The 21,890-nt window shown below is 50.4% G+C and overlaps 1 protein-coding gene across 6 annotated transcripts in view; it reads right to left on the minus strand.

The window, feature by feature from the left end:
- Positions 1–15,079, minus strand: part of MTMR4 (myotubularin related protein 4) — a 125,622-nt gene extending 110,543 nt beyond the window's left edge. For 2 of the 6 annotated variants that reach the window (XM_030536533.1, XM_030536537.1), the window contains exons 1-2: positions 14,999–15,047; positions 13,217–13,269 (exon numbers count right to left, since the gene is read on the minus strand). The gene's annotated coding sequence lies outside the window, so the exon portion shown is untranslated. Of the gene's footprint in view, positions 1–3,311; positions 3,334–13,216; positions 13,270–14,998 lie in introns of those variants that run through there. The other 4 variants (XM_030536539.1, XM_030536534.1, XM_030536536.1 and 1 more) reach the window with 4 other exon arrangements.
- Between the last annotated feature and the right edge of the window lie 6,811 nt (positions 15,080–21,890).

Raw genomic sequence — 21,890 nt, forward strand, 5'->3', positions numbered from 1 at the left:
ACTGGTGGCCAGGACCCGGGCCGTGTGAGTGCAACTGAAAATCAGCTGGTGTGCCACAGGTTGCCTACCCCTGATCTACTGACTTACTAGAGACAGAGCATCAGGGGGAAAAACTGAAAGAAAATATCATTGGTGAAAAAGGGAATTGATCAAAAAGCTGCATCAGATGAAAACAGACCCTGAAAACAGTAAATGAAAAGCCCACCCAGAAAGGACCTAAAGTGAGTGAGCAGAGAGAGAATGACTGTTTAAACATCTGCCGAAGGAACACAGTTCAAAGGTGCCTAACGGACAAGTGAGGGCCCACAAAGCAAAGAAACCCCGCTTGTGGATAAACTCGGTAGAAAGAGGTACAGCCACAGGCACATCAAATCCAAGGAGCACTTCAAGCCAAAGAGAGGCAAAGAATAGGACAGCAAGAGTGGAGCTGGACTTAGAGTGAAAGCGAGGAAGAGTTTCTTCTCTGAAGTGACAGTCTATGGCAAACAACAATGTGTTGGTACTAACTGTACAGCAAGTCCAAGCACTCAAAAGGTTAACAAGTTGGTAACCTCTCGTTGACTATCGTAAGTAGGAAGTCTTTGCTAATGTTCTATATTATCTATGCTCCTGGTACAAGTTTGGGGTTTTCCCTTAGAAAGTTATAAACATTTCAAATTATCCCTTTTGTTGTGGTTTGCCTCTCCGCATAGTTAACATAGCCTAGCCGAGCCGGGTCACCACACAAACACTTATCAGTTCTACAAAATCCACCGGGGGGGGGGGGGGGGAGAGACAAAACAGGCAGAGTGTTTTGGGGGACAAAGGCAACAATGTAAGTTGGTGTCCCTTTGACCTCTGAGGTCTGAACACCATCCTGACAGACTCCTCTAAGGTGCTGGGTGGAGCTGCTGCTCCTAACATATTGCTCAAATTCCTGCCTCCGAGATGGGCCAGAAACTTCGGTTTGCTGGAGGGCTTCGCTACACATGCTGACAAAAAGACCTCCTCCCAGCTAAGGTACGAAGCTGCAGCAAAACATGAGATTTGGAAGATGTGGCTAAATAACTCCAGCAGTGGGGTGACAACACTCTGGAAACTTACTTACTCATCCTGCCCTCCTCAGAACATTACATACATGTTCACTTTTATCAGTGAAAGCTACAGTGCCCATTGCTGCAAACGAACACTGATTTACAAACCCTTTCAATCAGAGGTGTCAGACTAGTGCCTGTACAAGTTAGTTCTTGGAAAGCTCCCCATCTTTACACTAGCCTCCTTACTCTCTCCCAGGAACGCCCCGAAAGCTATGTCAACAATGAGAAGACTAGTAATTAAGCAGATTTCAAATCAGAATGACAAAAAAGCACCCTTACCACTTAGGACTTCACATGCCTCCATATAAACCAAGCAAATACATCATAAGGTAGTAAATCAGGAAGCCACAGCAACTCAAAACACCCAACAGCCATTCATAAACACCTGAAGTACAGCACCTCTTCACTTAACATTGTAGTTATGTTCCTGAAAAATGAAACTAAGTGAAACAATGCTGAGTGAATCCAATTTCCCCCTAAGAATTAATGTAAATGGTTCCAGGGAATTTTTTTTTTTGCCAGACAAAAGGCATTAGATACTTTTTAAACAATTTCAAACAAGTCATTTAATACCACACTGTGGGGGAGTAGAGTGTACGTGCTGTGTGTTTACACACATACTGTACGTACAATACTGTACTATAGTTGGGAGGTGCCCCTGCCTTACCCTACACAGGCCCAGCCCACTGGCACTGGAGATGAGGCAGGCAAGGAGGCTGAAGGTGCTGTAGGCTGGGAGAAGCACATTGCGCAGCAGCGGCAGCTTCCTCTACTCTGCAAGCATCAGGCGAGAGGGGGAGGGAGTTCAACCCTCAGCCTGCCCACTTTCCCCCTTCCCCGAACCATCCTTGACCTGCCTCTTCTCCCCCCCACCTCTTCCCCCTTTACTTCCCACGCTGTATCCTCGCTCCTCCCCAGTATCCCCCACCTCTAAAGGCCGCAAGCCAACTGATTGCCCAGGGCAGGAGGCAGGGGGAGCCTGCACGACTGAGTCCTTGCTCCTCCCCGCTTCCTCCTGCCTGGGGCAATCAGCTGGCTTGTGGTGTTTAGGGGGCAGGAGGGAGGAGTGAGGACTTGGAGCACAGGCTCCCCTTCCCTCCCCCCCTAGCCTCCTGCCCAGGGCAATCAGCTGTTCGGGAGGCAAGGGACGGAGGGGGAGCCTTTGCACCGAGTCCTCACTCCCCCCCCCAAACGCCGCAAGCCAGCTGATTGCCACGGGCAAGGGGTGGGAGTGGAGGGGGAAGGCACTGATCCACGGGGTCTGCCAGCGGACAGGAGAGGCTGGGGCAGGGGGGCATAGGTAGGCTGCCAGCTGTGGAGAAAGCAAGCAGCCAAACAATGTAAGAGTAGAGCATTGCACAACTTTAAATGAGCATGTTCCCTAATTGATCAGCAACGTAACAACAAAACAATGTTAACTGGGACGACTGAAAGTGAGGAGTTACGGTATCAGATAAACCGGCAAACAAGTTGTCTCCAAACCAAATCCCCAGCCTCAGAGGTTAGCCCCAAGCTGCTCCAAACCATCCCTCCACATTGGGGAGTTTGTGGCCAGGTGTCCCCAGCAGCCACATACTTCTAGTCAAGAGGGACAATGACCTGTTTTCTCAGATACTTTGTCAATTAGACAGATGGACTCGGGCCATTGACAGCATAGGGAATCCACTAACACCTCGACAAACCTATGAGGTCAACGGATGTCACGGCCAGAATCATCTACTGAATGCGTGCAGTAATGAGTGCAGCAAGCGCACATCATGGACCTCCCCAGAGAGGCAGTAGCAAGTGGCTTCCAAGAGGGGCTTGCACACAAGAGACAGTAACCAGCCAGTACACTGAAAGCAACTTCCCAAGAGAGGTAGGAAGAGGAGGGATGTTTTAACCATTGTTATTACTTTAGGAAGGAAGGGAAGGAAGAAAAGACCAATGTCCCTACGATCATAGAATCATAGATTATTAGGGTTGGAAGGGACCTCAGGAGATCATCTAGTCCAACCCCCTGCTCAAAGCAGGGCAAATCCCCAAATGGCCCCCTCAAGGATTGAACTCACAACCCTGGGTTTAGCAAGCCAATGCTCAAACTACTGAGCTATCCCGATAAGATTCTTCAAACACCACAGGAGTATGTAAAGAGAGAGCCACAGTGTCAATGTCAACCAGGCCTTTACAACAACTGTACAATGGCCAACATGCTGCTTCCCTTAAACTGGGCTGACTACTTCAGATTGATCAAACCTGTCAATGTCAAAGAACAGGATCCCAAGGGGTCTGAAAGGCTGTCAATCAATATCAGTCACAGTCCAGGTCTTAATTTCACTTTAGAGATCCTACCCAACTGAAATGGAGAAGTTATCTTATTAGCATGACAAACTCTACAGATGGTGGTGCCCAAATACTACATATAACAGTGGCCAAAATTACTGAACCCCCGAGCTTAACACTATGATCTTTGAGAGCTGCAAGACATACACAACCTGCCCTGAGGAGCATACCTGCTGGGGTATGGAGCTTCTGCCTTTATGCCCCCCCCCTTTCCTGCAGGGCAGAGGCCCCAAGCTCCCCCCTGCCCAGTCCTGTAGGCAGAGAATGGGTGGGGTGCTTTGGGGGCTCCAAGAGCTGCACTTTTAAACTGTAAAAGAGTCGCATGTGGCTCACAAGCCACACCTGATATATAAGAATGACGCCCAGACTGGGTCAGATCAAAGGTCCATCTAGCCCAGTGTCCTGTCTTCTGATAGGGGCCAATGCCAGGCGCTCCAGAGGGAATGAACAGAACAGGGAATCATCCAGTGATCCATCCCCAGTCGCCCACTCCCAGCTTCTGGCAAAGAGAGGGCAGGAACACCACCCTTGCCCATTGTGGCAAATAGCCATTGATGGACCGTGAACTTATCTAGTTCTTTTTTGAACCTTGTTATAGTCTTGGCCTTCACAACATCCTCTGGCAAAGAGTTCCACAGGTTGACTGTGTGTTGTGTGAAGAAATACTTCCTTTTGTTTGTTTTATATCTGCTGCCTATTAATTTCATGTTGTGACCCCTAGTTCTTGTGTTATAAATAAATAACACTTCCCTATTCACTTTCTCCACATCAGTTATGATTTTATAGACCTTTATCATAACCCCCTTAGTCATCTCTTTTCCAAGCTGAAAAGTCCCAGTCTTATTAATCTCTCCTCATATGGAAGCTGTTCCATACCCCCAACCATTTGTTGCCCTTTCATGTACCTTTTCCAATTCCAATATATCTTTTTTGAGCTGGGGCGACCAGTATTCATGCAGTATTCAAGATGTGGGCATACCATGGATTTATATAAAGGCAATATGATATTTTCTGTCTTATTATCTATCCCTTTCATAACTACTTCCGACATTCTGTTAGCATTTTTAACTGCCGCTGCACACTGAGTGGATGTTTTTAGAGAACTATCCACAGTGACTCCAAGATCTCTTTCTTGAGTGGTAACAGATAAATTAGACCCCACAATTTTATATGTATACTTGGGATTACGTTTTCCAATGTACATTACTTTGCATTTATCAACATTGAATGTCATCTGCCATTTTGTTGCTCAGTCACTCAGTTTTGTGAGATCCTTTTGTGGCTCTTGGCAGTCTCATTTGGACTTAATTATCTTGAGTAGTTTTGTATCATCTGAAAATTTTGCCGCCTCACTGTTTACCCGTTTTTCCACATCATTTATGAACATGTTGAACAGCACTGGTCCCACTACAGACCCCTAGGGGACACTTCTATTTCCCTCTCTCTGTTCTAAAAACTGACCATTTATTCCTACCCTTTGTTTCCTATCTTTTAACCAGTTACTGATCCATGAGAGGACCTTCCCTCTTATCCCATGACTGCTTACTTTGCTTAAGAGCCTTTGGTGAAGGACCTTGTCAAAGGCTTTCTGAAAGTCTAAAGTACACTCTATCCACTGGATCTCCCTTCTCCACATGCCTGTTGATCCCCTCAAAGAATTCTAGTAGATTGGTGAGTCGTGATTTCCTTTTACAAAAACCATGTTGACTCTTCCCCAACAAATTGTGCTCATCTAAGGCCATGTCTACATCTAAAATTTTGCAGCGCTGGTTGTTACAGCTGTATTAGTACAGCTGTATAGGGCCAGCGCTGCAGAGTGGCCACACTTACAGCAACCAGCGCTGCAAGTGGTGTTAGATGTGGCCACACTGCAGCGCTGTTGGGCGGCTTCAAGGGGGGTTCCGGGAACGCGAGAGCAAACCGGGAAAGGAGACCAGCTTCGCCGCGGTTTGCTCTCGCGTTCCCGGAGCCACCCAGCAAACCGCAGGGAAGGAGACCTGCTTGCTCGGGGTTCCGGGAACGAGAGAGCAAACCGGGAAAGGAGACCAGCTTCGCCGCAGTTTGCTCTCGCGTTCCCGGAGCCACCCAGCAAACCGCAGGGAAGGAGACCTGCTTGCTCGGGGTTCCGGCAACGAGAGAGCAAACCGGGAAAGGAGACCAGCTTCGCCGCGCTTTGCTCTCGCGTTCCCGGAGCCACCCAGCAAACCGCAGGGAAGGAGACCTGCTTGCTCGGGGTTCCGGGAACGAGAGAGCAAACCGGGAAAGGAGACCAGCTTCGCCGCGGTTTGCTCTCGCGTTCCCGGAGTCACCCAGCAAACCGCAGGGAAGGAGACCTGCTTGCTCGGGGTTCCGGCAACGAGAGAGCAAACCGGGAAAGGAGACAAGCTTCGCCGCGGTTTGCTCTCGCGTTCCCGGAGCCACCCAGCAAACCGCAGGGAAGGAGACCTGCTTGCTCGGGGTTCTGGGAACGAGAGAGCAAACCGGGAAAGGAGACCAGCTTGATTACCAGAGGCTTCCTCCTTCCACGGAGGTCAAGAAAAGCGCTGGTAAGTGTCTACATTGGATTACCAGCGCTGGATCCTCTACACCCGAGACAAAACGGGAGTACGGCCAGCGCTGCAAACAGGGAGTTGCAGAGCTGGTGGTGCCCTGCAGATGTGTACACCTCCTAAGTTGCAGCGCTGTAACTCCCTCACCAGCGCTGCAACTTTCTGATGTAGACAAGCCCTAAGTGTCTGACAATTCTGTTCTTTGGTATTGAAATTAGGTTTACTGGCCTGTAATTGCCGGAATCGTCTCTGGAGCCTTTTAAAAATTGGCATCACATTAGCTATCCTCCAGTCATCTGGTACTGAAGCTGATTTAAATGACTGGTTACAGACTACAGTTAGTAGTTCTGCAATTTCACATCTGAGTTCCTTCAGAACTCTTGGGTGCATCCCACCTGGTCCTGGTGATTTATTACTGTTTAGTTTATCAATTTGTTTCAAAACCTCCTCTAATGGCCTCAATCTGGGACTGTTCCTCAGATTTGTCACCTAAAAAGAATGGCTCAGATTGGGGAATCTCCTTCACATTGTCAGCCATGAAGACCGATGCAAAGAATTCATTTAGGTTCTCACAATGGCCTTATTGTCCTTGAGTGCTCCATTAGCATCTCAATCATCCAGTGGCCCCACTGGCTGTTTAGCGGACTTACTGCTTCTGATGTACTTTTTTTAAAAAATTGCTATTACTCTTTGAGTCTTTGGCTAGCTGTTCTTCAAATGCTTTTTTGGCCTTCCTAATTATATATATTTACACTTCACTTGCCAGAGTTTATGCTCTTTTCTACTTTCCTCACTATGATTTAACTTCCACTTTTTGCAGGATGCCTTTTTGCCTCTAACTGCTTCTTTTATTTAGTTGTTTAGCCACAGTGGCACTTTTTCGGTCATCTATGTTTTTTAATTTGGGGTACACATTTAATTTGAGCCTCTATCATGGTGTCTTTTAAAAGTTTCCATGCAGTTTGCAGGGATTTCACTTTTGGCGCTGTACCTTTTATTTTCTCTTTAACTACGTTCCTCATTTTGTGTAGTTCCCTTTCTAAACTTAAATGCTACCATGCTGGACTGTTTTGGTGTTTTCCCCACCAGAGGGATGTTAAATTTTATTATGTTATGGTCACTATTACCAAGCAGTTCAGCTATATTCATCTCTTGGACCAGATCCTGTGCTCCATTCAAGATGTCAAGAAACTTTGTCTCTGCATCCTGTCCTGAGGTGACATGTACCCAGTCAATATGGGGATAGCTGAAATCCCCCACTATTATGGAGTTTGTTTTATTTTTATAGCCTTTCTGAGCATTCCACATTCACTATCGCCATCCCGGTCAGGTGGTCAGTAGTATATCCCTACTGCTGTATTCTTATTATTCAAGCATCAAATTACTATCCATATAGATTCTGTGGTACAGTTTGGTTCATTTAAGATTTTTATTTCATTTTGACTCTATGCTTTCTTTCACATGGAGTGCCACTCCCCCACCAGCACGACCTCTTCTGCCCTTCAGATATATTTTGTACCCTGGTATTATTGTGTCCCATTGATTATTCTCATTCCACCAAGTTTCTGTGATGCCTATTTTAACAATATCCTCATTTAATACAAGGCACTCTAGTTTACCCATATTATTTAGACTTCTAGCATTTGTATATAAGCACTTAAAAACTATCACTTTTTAGCTGCCTGCCATTATGTGGAAGGAAGGGATACAGCCCCTCAATACACTTTCCAATCTATCACTTTTTGGCCCTGGACTACAGCAATCAATGGAAGCATTGCAGGATATGGCAATCAGGAAACAAGCTGTTACTTTTCAAACATCACATGCTTTCTGAGCTAATGGCACAAAAATATCAGGGCAGAGCAGTGAATAGGCACTGGGATACAGAAAATTAGAAACACACTAAACTAGTCAGGAGGCCCAGGTATGTCTAATGTGTCAGGGAGTTCTGGACTGGCAGGAAAAGCCCTAGAAGTCCTGCAGACCTATTCCACCAAAATAGACCACTGAATAGTTCAAAACCAACAGTCCACAGACAGAAATGTCAGTTTCAGGGGCAACTGTACCTTTGAACTTTCCTCCCCCCAATGTTCCTTGAGGGCATCCACTTAAGGTTTTAGGGTTCAAGCCACCACCTCTCTTGGGGTGAAGACCTGCATCTCTCCCTCTTCAAATCAGGGGGTTAGACTACAATCCCTGTCCAACTCACTGTGATTTCCCAGCAGGTCTGACCTGGGTAAAGCATCTGTGGTTAACTCTTTCTTCAGGGGCTACAACAGTGTATGCTAATTTCCAACCAGCCTTCACAAAGCAAACTGTATTTCTTCTTAGGAGAAAAGCATTACAGACAAAAAAAAAAAAAAAAAAGCCATAAAACACAAGTTCCTACATACATAACAGCTTACCAGAGTCACCCATCAGTCTTACTGGGCCCCAGCAGGCCAAAATCTTTCCAGCCCTTCCACCAGGGTTGAGGCCCCCCTTAGACAGAGGGTCTGTCTGTTTGCTGGATCAGAAAGACGCCTATGAGTCAGTTTAAAAACAGCCTTTTTATATCAAAAGCCCTTTCTTTGGCTGTTAGTCTTTGGCAAACCCAGTGTATGCAACTGTCCCCAGGTGAAGCAAGGGGATAACCACTCAGTATTTCTTCTTAATCACCCCACACTGTTCTCAGATCCTGGCAGAGTGGTCGCAACTCTCCACCACTACAGTTCCATATAAGCCCTGGCCCACAGTGCTACATAAACCATTCATATAAGAGATATTGCATGTGGTTGCAGTATCCATCACAAATAATGCTCCTGAAATGGAAATGTCACTGTGTGGGTTGGAAGTGCATGACTTTAACTGTTGTGACAACTGGGACTATAAATTGTGAGCTCAACTGTAAAAAGGAGTGAAAGTCATGAAGTGTCACTATAACTTACAATAACAAATGTTGATAGGAAAAGTTGCAAAAGGGAGACACATTGAACTGGTCCAAACAAAAAGACCGTCTGATATAATTCAAGGACTGTGTTAAGCTCATGCTGGGTAAACAAGAGGAGCTTTTCCACCCATCGTTCCCTTTCGGGGTCCTCAAAGAAGGGAACTTTAGAAGAAAAACTGGCTATTGTAGCAAGCTTTACCATTACGGCTGCCACCCTCAGCATCTCCTGAGACCCCAGGCCTTTGTCATCTTGATCCTGAGAGATGTCCTGACCAAACTGGGCCAGAGAGAAGGATTCAGATGATATTGTCACTTTCTACCAACTCCAGCTGACTCCCAACCACCTGGAATATGAAACTTTGTCACAACCCCCCCCTTGCCTTGGTGTCTTCTTTACCTTCACCACCTGATTTCTCCTCTTTCCTTGTCTCTCCTTTTCCCTTCTGTCTAATAAGAGTCTGGCTTAGCCAGCCAAGCCTGCTGTAAACCTGTGACTAGAAAGAAGCAGCTAAAAGCAATGCCCTAAAACAAGGGTTCTCAAAGTGGGGGTCAGGACCCCACAGGGGGCTGTGAGGTTATAATATTGGGGGGTCACGAGCTGTCAGCATCCACATCAAACCCTGCTTTGCCTCCACAATTTATAATGGTGTTAAATATATTTTTTAAAAGTGTTTTTAATTTATTGGGGGGTGGGGGTCGCACTCAGAGGCTTGCTATGTGAAAGTAGTCACTGGTACAAAAGTTTGAGAACCACTGCCCTAAAAAGCTCGATGCTGCTATGAGTCTGTCAGGTCTTGGGCTGGCTGATAAGACTGTGCGCTATGCCTGTGTTTTTCCAGCAGTGAGGGTACAAGTGGAACTCAGAGACAGAAACTGTATTTTTTGTCCGCGCTGTTCATTTCTCTCCCCATTTTGTGTGTCTGTCATGTTCTTTCTTCTTAGGAAATGGGATTGAACAACAACAGTAACGACAACTGCTCCAGCCATCTTCGAATCCATCTAAGGGTACATCTACACAGAAATGTAAGCCTAGGGATAGTGGGACTCAAGTTAGCTGATCCATGTCAGGGAACTCTGGGTTTGAGCATCTACACTGTATTTTGACCCCAGGTTAAGGATTTTCTGACCCACACTCAAGCGTAGGGCTCTGGCATCCACACTGCAGTGCACAGACACAAATGAAAGTAACCTTATCCCATAGTGGCTAGCACCCCCCCCACACATACACTGCATGTTGAAACACTAACCCTATGAATGTGTTACACTGTGGGAAAACTCTGCTGCCCACTCCTAACTCTGAGAGTGCTATTGACGGGACTCAGGAGCAGGTAACTGCATAAACAGCTCATTTGGTGGCTGTCTCAGTAGAATGACTGCAATTTTAGAAAGCTTCATGCTGAACTACCATCTAACCTGATAACAGGGCGCTCCACCTTTAGGCTGAGTCAGATTGGCAGGAAAATGCCTATGTGCACATGTCTGAGGATAATTAGGACATCAAAGGGCTGTCAAACTATTAAAATGAAAATTTGCAATTCTTAATTTTTAAAATGGGACATTCAGTGATGGTGTTGTTGTTTGGTTGTTTTTTATTTATTTTTGTCTGTTTGTTTTAAAGTTTGACATAAAATATAGGTTTCAGAGGAAAAAAAAAACACACACACACACACACACACAGCCTGCGGAGAGGTGAAGGGCATCCCCAGGGCTTGGACCCCTGGGAGGCTGTGGGTAAGTTTTGGCGCTGGCTCCCACTTACCGCCCTCACACTGCCTGGGCACCCCTACACATGTAGCCAGAGGGGGCTGCGGGAAAGCACCTTGGAGCAAGACACAGAGAGCAGAGCAGGGACCAAGCAGCTGACTTCCACCAAAATCTGGTTGTGCTCTTGTGACCAAGAAGTAGCTCTTTTTGCAAAAAGCATCTTCTGATTGGTCTCCACTGAAAACCCCACAGACTCTCCGATTGCGTGCATGCAGACTGGTGTCCAACAGACAACGGGTTAATGCTGATCATCTGAGCTGCTACGGTTTGCAAAGGGAGGTGTGGCTTCTGTTTGCAAGAGTGTAATAGACTGCACCACAGATTTTTGGCATAGAGAGGACTAAGGAAGTTGCCCCAAGGAACAATGGGATACATTTAAAGGACTTCTGGGATTGAGACAAGAGAGGGCTAAGACTCATGCAGAGGAAAGCAATAAGATTTGGATTCCAGGTCCCAGCTTAACATGGGCTCATACCCTTCAGGGTCCTGGGACCTTTGGGTCAAGCCCTAGATTAACACAATTGGTATGTGGACGCAAGGGCGGTTAGGCTTGTCACCTAGGCCATGCTTACATTGTTGTGTAGACATACCCTAAGCGATTAAAAGAGCTAGGTTATAAAAACTGGGAGAAACACAGACACTCCACTTCCTACTGGCTGAGCCTCGGGACAGGAAGGCAGGACATGGGCCCCGGGGAGCAGATGACTAAGCTGAAATCTCTTTATGAAAGCCACAGCTGTACAAACATTCTTTGTCACCTTCTGGCTGAGGTAATTTCCTATCATTTTTAATACACTGACCACTCTTATTTCAAGTGGCCCAAGTGATGGAGTTGTAAACCACACACCTCCTAGGTGTGGTGTTCTGTGCCAATCTAGTGGCACCAAGACCACTTAGAGAGAGATTAATGAGTCTGCTATACAGCTTTTGCTAAGAGCTTTATGGCTTTTAGCTCATGCGTTTAGCTCCAGAGGTCCGAGGTTCAATCCCACCCACCGACCACCGGGATCCGTCAGCGTTACAGAGGTACCACCATTTTCCGAGAGAGACTAGTACCACACAAGCGATACATTTCCTGGACACTACTGTGCTAATAAGCAATGGACACATAAATACCACCCTATACCTGAAACCTACTGACCGCTATACTTACCTATATGCCTCCAGCTTCCATCCAGGACACACCACACGATCCATTGTCTACAGCCAAGCTCTAAGATACAACCGCATTTGCTCCAATCCCTTGGACAGAGACAAGCACCTACAAGATCTCTATCAAGCAGTCTTAAAACTACAATACCCACCTACTGAAGTGAAAAAACAGATTGACAGAGCCAGACGAGTACCCAGAAGTCACCTCCTATGAGACAGGCCCAACAAAAAAAAATAAATAACAGACCACCACTAGCTGTCACCTTCAGCCCCCAACTAAAACCTCTCCAGCACATCAAAGATCTACAACCTATCCTGAAAGATGATCCTTCACTCTCACGGATCTTGGGGGACAGACTTGTCCTCGCTTACAGACAACCCCCCAACCTGAAGCAAATACTCACCAACAACCACACATCACTGAACAAAAACACTAACCCAGGAACCTACCTTTGCAACAAAGCCCGATGCCAACTCTGTCCACATATCTATTCAAGTGACATCATCATAAGACCTAATCACATCAGCCATACCATCAGGGGCTCATTCACCTGCACATCTACCAATGTGATATATGCCATCGTGTGCCAGCAATGCCCCTCTGCCATGTACATTGGCCAAACCGGACAGTCTCTATGCAAAAGAATTAATGGACACAAGTCTGACATCAGGAATCATAACACTCAAAAACCAGTAGGAGAACACTTTAACCTGTCTGGTCATTCAATGACAGACCTGCGGGTGGCAATTTTGCAACAGAAAAGCTTCAAAAACAGACTCCAACAAGAAACTGCTGAGCTCGAATTGATATGCAAACTAGATACAATCACCTTAGGTTTAAACAGGGACTGGGAATGGCTGAGCCATTACAAACATTGACTCTATCTCCTCTTGTAAGTATTCTCACACTTCTTATCAAACTGTCTGTACTGGGCTATCTTGATTAACACTTCAAAAGTTTTTTTTTATTTTTTTCCTTACTTAATTGGCCTCTTAAAAGTTGGGAGGGCAACTCCTACCTTTTCATGCTCTCTGTATGTGTATATATATTGCCTCAATATATGTTCCATTCCATGCATCTGAAGAAGTGGGCTCTAGCCCACGAAAGCTTATGCTCAAATAAATTTGAAGTCTCTAAGGTGCCACAAGTACTCCTGTTCTTTTTGCGGATAGACTAAACAGCTGCTACTCTGAAATCTAGTACCACACAGTGGCAGATTTTCCCTGGCTTAGTTTTGTCCTGGTACTCCTAGTTAGAAACCCATCTATCATCCTAAATTCCTCTCCAGCCTTGCTTGTCACCCACTTGAAACAGTAGTAGGTTTATGGCCCCTCTGTTCAAGCTATATATAAAAAGCAGGTTGCATTAATACTTTTCCTCTACTTTTCCCACCCATTGCAAGCTTAAATGAACTCAAACTTACCATAGCTGCTCATGCATATATGTTCCATCTAAATAAATCTCACACCTGCAGTTCTGCAAATAAGTGCAACATGATCAGAGGAACTCCAGCAATTATGGCTGCTCGGCAATCAACATATAGAAAACAGTACTTAACTTTTGATGACACTTCAACTAAACCAGAAACCTCTCCCCTTCCCAGAAAGTCTGAGAGAGGAACAGAAACTAAAACCAAATAAAAACATCATCCACTGCTACATGAGATTGTTCCCAAGTCTCAGCAACATAAACCTCTTGGCCAACAGAGCAAACAATCAATCTCACCTAGAAACAATGCTGTAAGCCAGGGGTAGGCAACCTATGACACGAGTGCCAAAGGTGGCAAACAAGCTGATTTTCAGTGGCTCTCACACTGCCCAGGTCCTGGCCACCGGTTTGGGGGGCTCTGCATTTTAATTTAAATTTTAAATGAAGCTTCTTAAACATTTTTAAAATCTTATTTACTTTACATACAGCAACAGTTTAGTTATATATTACAGACTTATAGAAAGAGAACTTCTAAAAACGTTAGAATGTATTACTGGCATGCGAAACCTTAACTTAGGCTACGTCTACACCAGCATAAAATCGAAATAACTAAAACCGGTTTTATAAAACCGATATTATAAAATCGATTTTATGCGTCCACACTAGGGCACATTAATTTGGTGGTGTGCGTCCATGGTCCGAGGCTAGCATCGATTTCTGGAGCAGTGCACTGTGGGTAGCTACTGTAAAATGATGAGACCAATAACTTCGCTTTCCGTCCACACTAACCCTAAATCGATATAGTAATATCGATTTTAGCGTTACTCCTCTCGTTGGGGAGGAGTACAGACATCGATTTTAAAAGCCCTTAAAATCGATTTAAAGTGTGTTGTAGTGTGGACGGGTACAGCGTTAAATCGATTTAACTGTGTAGTGTGGACCAGGCCTGAGGCGAATAAAGGAAGACTCGGCACAGCACCGCTGAAAGGTTGCCGACCCCTGCTGTAAGCACTAGACAGAAGTCTAGAAGAACAGATCCAAAACAGGTTAGACTTGCAAGACCTACACAGAATGGCCGATATTTTACCACAGTGATACGTGGCCAGACTCTTTGCCGAGACAGAAGTAGCAAGCACGTTAAACTGGAACTGGAAGCTGGGAGATAATGCTAGAAAGATCAAGCATGCGGCCGAGGTGACTGGGCAGAAGCTGAAGCTGGGGGAGGAGAGCCCTTCTCACTTCAATCTCTGAAAGATGAGAAACAGCAAGACAGACGGAAGCTGACATTATGAGAAGGGGCAGAAGCCTTCCCTTGGCAGGGGACTCCAAACCCCACCTGTGAGCGGCCTTGGCAAGACAAGGAGAAAGCACTGGCCCCTCCGCCACGGGCTCCGAGCCGCCAAGGCCCCGAGCATCCCCCGCCCTCCTGCGGACCAGGCCCCAGTAACTCCTCTCAAAGGCAGTAAAACAGCCCGCGGGGGGCGAGCCCAGCGCGGGGGGGGGGCGGCCAGGGGCAGCGGGATGGCCCGGGGGGCGCTCGCTTCACGCAAGGGCGGGCGGGGCGGGCGGCCCGTGGGGCGAAGGGTGAAGCCCGGGGGGGGGGTATCGGGGACGCGCCCCGGGGCACGCGCACGGCTCCGTCCAACGGGCCTACAGGCGGAGCGCGCCCCGGGGCACGTGCCCAGGCTCGCCCCCGGAGAGGCTGTGGGCGGAGGCGCGCGAGGTCCCGGGCGGCGGGACCCGGCCGGGGGGCCTGCACCCAGCGCGGGGGTCTCACCTCGGTCCGTCTCCGCCACTCCCGCCCTGCCGCGTACACCTCCACGCAAAGACCCTGCCGCTGCAACCAATCAGCGCCCGCCCCGCCGCGGGCCAATCAGCGAACGGAATCCCCTCCCGCCCCGCGGCACCGCCCAGCCTGGGCCCCCGGAGCTCGAACACACCCCCGCCCTGCCAGCCTATCGGGGGCGCGCGAGGGGCGGGACCACGCCGGGAACGTCCAGTGACAAATCACAGCGCGTCGCCGGCGAGCCAATGGGCAGAGTGGGCAGGACCACCGGCTCCTCCCCGGCACCCCAGGGGGCGAACCCGCGATTATTGGTGGCTCAGAGAGGCGGGTCCCCACGTCACAGGAATTGGACAGGGGCATTGCCGGGGTTCCGGGGCCTGGCGAGCTGAGAGGGCGGGGAGGGTCCCCGTGTCACTCAGAGCCCTGGCCCCGCCCCTTGCGGGAGGGGCTGTGCCGGCTGGCGCAGGGCGGGGGAAGGGGATTGTCCAATAGCAGACGGGGAGCGGAGTGCGGGAGCCAATGACTAGCCCCGGCCTCTCCCGGCAGGGGGCGCTGTGGGGCAAGAGTGTTGGCTGGACGTAGCGCTTCTGGGGAGCAGGGGGCGGGAGCGCTGGGAGAGGGGGTGGGAGCGCTGGCCGGGGGGCGGGACCAGGGGCAGGAGCGCTGGCCGGGGGGCGGGAGCACTGGGAGAGGGGAAGGAGCGCTGGCCGGGGGGCGGGAGCACTGGGAGAGGGGTGGGAGCGCTGGCCGGGGGGCGGGACCAGGGGCAGGAGCGCTGGGAGAGGGGGTGGGAGCGCTGGCCAGGAGGTGGGAGCTCTGGGAGAGGGGAGTGGGAGCGCTGGCCGGGGGGCGGGACCAGGGGCAGGAGCGCTAGCCGGGGGGCGGGAGCACTGGGAGAGGGGGTGGGAGCACTGGACGGGGGGCAGGACCGGGGGCGGGAGCGCTGGGAGAGGAGGTGGGAGCGCTGGGAGAGGGGGTGGGAGCGCTGGCCAGGAGGTGGGAGCTCTGGGAGAGGGGAGTGGGAGCGCTGGCCGGGGGGCGGGACCAGGGGCAGGAGCGCTAGCCGGGGGGCGGGAGCACTGGGAGAGGGGGTGGGAGCACTGGACGGGGGGCAGGACCGGGGGCGGGAGCGCTGGGAGAGGGGGTGGGAGTGCTGGCCAGGGGGCGGGAGCGCTGGCCGGGGGGCGGCACTGGGGGCGGGAGCACTGGGAGAGGGGGTGGGAGCACTGGACGGGGGGCAGGACCGGGGGCGGGAGCACTGGGAGAGGGGGTGGGAGTGCTGGCCAGGGGGCGGGAGCGCTGGCCTGGAGGCGGTGCGGCTGGGAGCAGTGCCTGGGGAACTCCCTGCAGGGTTACTCTCAGGAACGCTTTGCTCCAGGGGTTTGGGCTGGGGGTGGAGCACAGTCCACGCCCTTGTCCCAGCTCTCTCAAGCAGGCGGTGAAGGGGGCCTACTGAGCAGGCCATGCAGGGCCCAGAGGACATGCAGAGAGACGCCTACAGGCTGACCTGCTGCTTTGATTTGTTTGCGGCTTGGGCGAGGTGAGGCTAAAAGGACTTGCCCGGAAGGCGGAGCTGTAGCCTGCGGAAAGCGGCCTGGTGTATGTGCAGAGGACAGGCTGGATAGGACGAGTAGCCCTTTCCAATGGGACAAGGCAGTGCACGCCCCCACTGCAGCGGTTCTGCTGAGAAAAGAAGCTTGAGTAATGGGTTCCCAGAGGTAATAGAGCAGGACAGCTTCCCAAATCAGGTGCTGTGGCCATGGGACGTGGCCTCACCAAGGTCTGATTCAGCTGGCAGTGCACCCCTGTATGGCAAACTCAGAGGAACAAGCTGGGTGAGCTAATCGCTCTTATTGAACTAACTTCTGTTTGTGAGAGAGACAAGCTATTGAGCCACACAGAGCTCTTCCTCAGGCTTCGGAAAAGTCCTCCCAGTGTCACAGCTTAATGCAAAGTGGAACAGATAGTTTAGCCTAAGTGGTTAGCACATATTGTAAGAAACCACTCAAGGTGAAGTGGCCCATTCACATCTCTCCAGTCGTAGGACAAAAAGAGGGAGTTAGTGGTTTACAGATTATAATAATAAACCATAAATCCAGTGTCTCTGTTCGGTCCATGATTTTCAGTGTCTAGCAGAGTGATGAATTTAAGCTCCCTCACTCATCTTTGGAAAGTGTTGTGCAGGTTTCTTTTGAGGATGAGGACTGATGGGTCAGACGTAGAGTGATCACTTTGTGAAAAGTGTTTACCCACAGGTGACAGGGTGTTTTTGTCTTTTATCATTTTCCTGAGAGTTCATTTGAGAGCGCAGTGATTGTCTGGTTTCACTCACAAAGCTGTTATTGGGGCATTGAGTGCACTGGATGAAGTACACCACATGTTGTGATAGTGTTGTGTAGGAACGTGGATCTTGAAAGGTGTGGTGTGAGGGGTACTGATTATTGTGAAAGTGGAGCTATGTCTGCACTTTTCACATCTGTTGTTCTGGGGCAGCTTTGAGTTGGAGTGTCCTGGTCTGTGGGGAATTTGCTTCTGATGATGAGAGTGAGGGATTGTGGAAGGCCAGAAGTGGGGGTTCAGGAAAGATTTCTTTCAAAATGGGGTCCTCACTAAGTATGGACTGTAGCTGTTTGATGATACCACCCCATACTGGAACCCATGCAGGGTAAGTGACAACTATGGTTGTGCGGTCAGAAGTTGAGTTTTCCTCCCCTGTATTGAAGCAGGTTCTCTCAGGGTATTTGGGTGCCCTGTTCTATGATGTGGCCTACTTCTCTGGTGGAGTGTCCTTGTTTGGTGAAGTCGCTTTTAAGTGTGTTAAGGTATATATCCTGGACTTGATCCTCGAAGCATATTCCGTGGTATCGGAGTGCCTGGCTGTAGATAACAGATTTCTCGGTGTGTTTGGGGTGGTTACTGGATCTGTGAAGGTAGGTATGGCGATCTGTGGGTCTTTTGTATATGGTCTAGCAAGCTGCCAACAGGCTAATTCACTCGCATGCTAGAAATCAAAGGAGTGTCAAAAGGCCAATTCACTTGTGTGGGGGCATAATTCAAAGGAAATGCGATAGTAAATTGTCTTCACTTATCTCTAAGTTTATTCACTATTATTAAGGCTACAATCCTATCATGTAGGTCACAGATTCCTTGACTTCCTGGGGCCCCTGTGACTTCTGGGGCAGGGTTGGAGCAGCTGCCAGCGCCGGGGCCACCAGAACAGTTGACCGACACCAGCCTCGGGGTCGCCAGAACATCTGACCAGCAGCCAGGCCCAAGGCCTGCTGGAGCAGCAGCTGGGCTTGGGTTAGCCCCCCCTGAGGCTGGAGAAGCAGCTGGGCTTGGGGCAGCCCCCCCCCCAAGGCTGGAGCAGCAGCGGCCAGTCCCTCCCGCAGGAGCAATGGCATGGTGGGAGCAGGGATGGTGAGTTGTATGGGCCTGTGGTGCTCATGCTCCAGGAATACTCAGAAAATGGGGGCCCGGCTCCACCAATGTTCAGGGCTGGGTCTCTTCCCCTGGCCCTGCCTGCTGCCCCCAGCGCACCTCCCAAGAGCGTTTCCTAGCCCTATTTGCCACCCTTGGGTGATTTAAAAGAGCCCGGGGGGCCCTGCCACCACCACCGGCAGTGCAGCTGGCTAAAGTGCCTTCCTGCCCACCCTCACACTCTCACTCTGCATGGCGCGCCACTCCCAGAAGCAGCAGTTCCTGCGGCCCTGGGGAGGATGTGTCTCCACGTGCTGGCCCCGCCCTGAGTGCTGACTCTGGCATTGGAACTGCGGCCAATGGGAGCTGCATGGGCAGCGCCTGCAGGCAGCAGCATGTGGAGATCCCCCCACCCCCCTACCTAGGAACCACTGCCAGAGGGGTGTGTGGGTCACTTTCAGTAGGTGCCCAAGGTAAGCATTGCACCCAGAACCCCCCAACAAGCCCCTGTGCATGCAGATCTGCCCCCCACACCCAGATCCCCCACTGAGCTGCCTGCACCCAAATTGCCCTACACAGAAACCTCTTAACCCACATGTGGATCCCCCCACACTGAGCCCCTCCACACTTGGATCCTGCCTTGCTGAGCCTGCCTGCCAACACCTGGTGCACCTGACACAGAGGGGCGGGACCCTGAGGTGTTTCTGGGGCAAGTTGGGTCCTTGCGCCCTGTCAGGGTTGGGTGCAGCCTCACCACTGAGTCTGTGTCGGGGAGCGGGTTGGAGCAGCACAGTGATCTCCTACCTCTGTGCAGCCAGGGGCTTGTGCTCCCCAAGGCCACGCTGGAGCTTCCACGTTGATTTGACAAATAAAGTCTGCACAATTGTGCAGAATTTGTATATTTTTTTGAGTAGACGTGTTAATTTTTTGGTGCAAAATTCCCTCAGGAGTAATTGGTGTCTGTCCTTTGTAGCTCTAGTGCCAAACGTTATGTCAGAGAGATCAGGTGGCCACAATCAATACTTTAGAGCAGATTCTCTGCTCTGTTCCCCTCCCTTCTCACTTCTGATGTGGAGCAAAGGGAAGGAAGCCACCCCCAACCCCTGCTGGGAATGCCACTGGTGTGGGAGAAGCCCCCAGCACTGGGGTATAGCTTTATAGCCAGCTCTCCTACCGCTGGTGGAAAGGGTTGCCCTCAGGTGAGAAGGACGTGGCTGCACTCTGGCTGTCCCCAGTTGGTGTATGGTCCCTTGGGGACTGTTGCCAGGTGGCATAAGTTAGAGCAGCATCTCCCAGACTGTTCTGTACCAGGACTGGGGCAGAGACTGCAAGAGCTGGAACTTGTTCTTGGTTCTTGACTTTCCCTCACCTGGACTGTCCCTGTAGGAGAGCGGAGCCATCCTTCACCAGGCACTGCTCTAGCCTCAGGCAGAGTCAGCTGAGTTCCTCCCCTGCCACTAGCAGTGGGTTATTGTTAGATATCACAATGTTTCTCCCACCACAGCCCAGCAGGGAAGCCGGTGATGGAGCACGCAGCGCTCCCTTCTCCCTTTCCTCTGTGGTGCAGACAAGAGACAGCAGCTTCTCAGAGCTTGGCCAGCTCACACATGAGCTGCACTGGGGGCTGCAGTGGAAGTGGTGGGAGGCTGCTGGGGAAGACAGCAATGCAGTTGATTCAGGCTATGTCTACACTACTGCCTATGTCGGCAAAACTTATGTCACTCGGGTGTGAACAGTCCACCCCGTGAGTAAGCAAGCACTAGTGTGCACAGCGCTAGGTCGGTGGGAGAGCTTCTGCCACTGACACTGCATCTGCTGCTCAGGTGGTATTTTACGCCAATGGGAGAGCTTTCTTCTGTTGGCACAGAGCGTCTTCACCAGACATGCTGCATGTATAGACATGCACTTAGACGCTTTGTAGTGAGGCTAAGTGGCCTCCCTCCGACCACGAGGGGGAGGGAGCATTAGATGCCCCTTGGAGGGTGGATCCTAGACCACCCCGCCCCCTTGCCAGAAGTACAGGGGCGGGGCCGGAAGTATAAAAGGCCGGCCCGGCAGCTCAGTTGAGGGAGAGTCTGCAACGGAGGAGGACGCTCGGCCTGTTCTCCAGAGGCCCCGAGAGGAACCTGCGCCTGGCTGTTCCCGATTCCCCGGTGTGGACGAGGACTGGCCCAGAGTACCAGCTGCCGTTTCCCCCAAAGAGCCGGAAGAGGCCTGGAGGCCGCAGGAAGTAGCCCAGGGGCAGCCCCAGAGCAGCCGGCTGCGGAGCCCAGCATGGCTCAGTCGGCGTGTTGCAGCTGGATCCCCGCCGACACAGGGGCAGCCAATCCTGCCCCTGCCAGTGCCCTGGGCTGGGACGCGATGCAGTAGGGTGGGCCTGCATCCCCCTGCCACCGCACTCCTGGTGCAAGGAGGCTCTAGCCCGGAATAGGAGCTCCTTCACCACTCACCTTAGAGACTGTGTGTTTGCTGGCTGCCTGAGCTCCAATGCGGCTAAAGCCAGCCCCTGAAAGACTATTTGCTTGGTAGCAGCCTGAGCTCTGCCCAGGCCCAGCCAGCTCTGACAGACTGTAGGTGAGGCCTGACTATTTGAGGTGACCCAGTCCAGGTTAAAGCCCGATATTAACTATTAGCCTGACTTACAGACTCTGGTCCTGACCCCATAGGACTAGCCTAAGCAGCCTCCCTCTGACAGGGAGGGGAGGGAGCATTACATGCTTCCATTTAAAAATTAAGGGTGTGGCTCAGCTCGTAATCAAATACATAATATCTACTTTGCACCCTCCAGGGCCTCAGGTTGGACATTTTTGGCCTACAGCAAAGATGACAGCAGAGAGATGTAATGGGCCAAGTGTTTTCTTCTTGTAACTCCTTTGACACCATCCCCCATTGGCTTAGTGGCCTGATCATGGTCTGGAAATCCCCAGGCTCCCTGGAACTGCAGGTTCGATCTCTGCAGGATCACCTCACGTCTTCACACTTCTGCGGTAGAGATTCAGTCCGAGCAATTGACTGTGTATTGGCTAGTCAGCTGCCCCCATAGTCCCTACACCTGGATCCCTTAGCGCTTTCCATAAGGGTTTGTCTAGTGCACTTAGCCAGCGTTTGCCCTTCTGCGGTGTTGTATGACAATGTCTGCCTTTCAGTGGTGTGCAGACAGATGTCCAGCACTTGGGAATGGAGACTCTAGAGAACTGTAGCATTTGTGAAGATCAGGTAGGTTAGGGATGGACCAAGCCTATTGGTCATGATGTGTCTCAGCTCTTGGGCTTGTAGCGTATCCCCAGCACCTTAAATCACTCAGCCAGTGGGGATTTAGCAGCATCATTCCATAGCTAATACAGCTCACTGTGGAGGAGGGACTTTCTCCCTCATGTTCCGTGTCAATCACCTTTTGTTTAATTGTTCTAATTTGAAATGCAAAGTGTCATAATAAGAAACAAATCATGTTATTGGGGAAATC

This window comes from Gopherus evgoodei, chromosome 17, assembly GCF_007399415.2.
Source record: "Gopherus evgoodei ecotype Sinaloan lineage chromosome 17, rGopEvg1_v1.p, whole genome shotgun sequence".
Classification (NCBI taxonomy): Eukaryota; Metazoa; Chordata; order Testudines; family Testudinidae; genus Gopherus; species Gopherus evgoodei.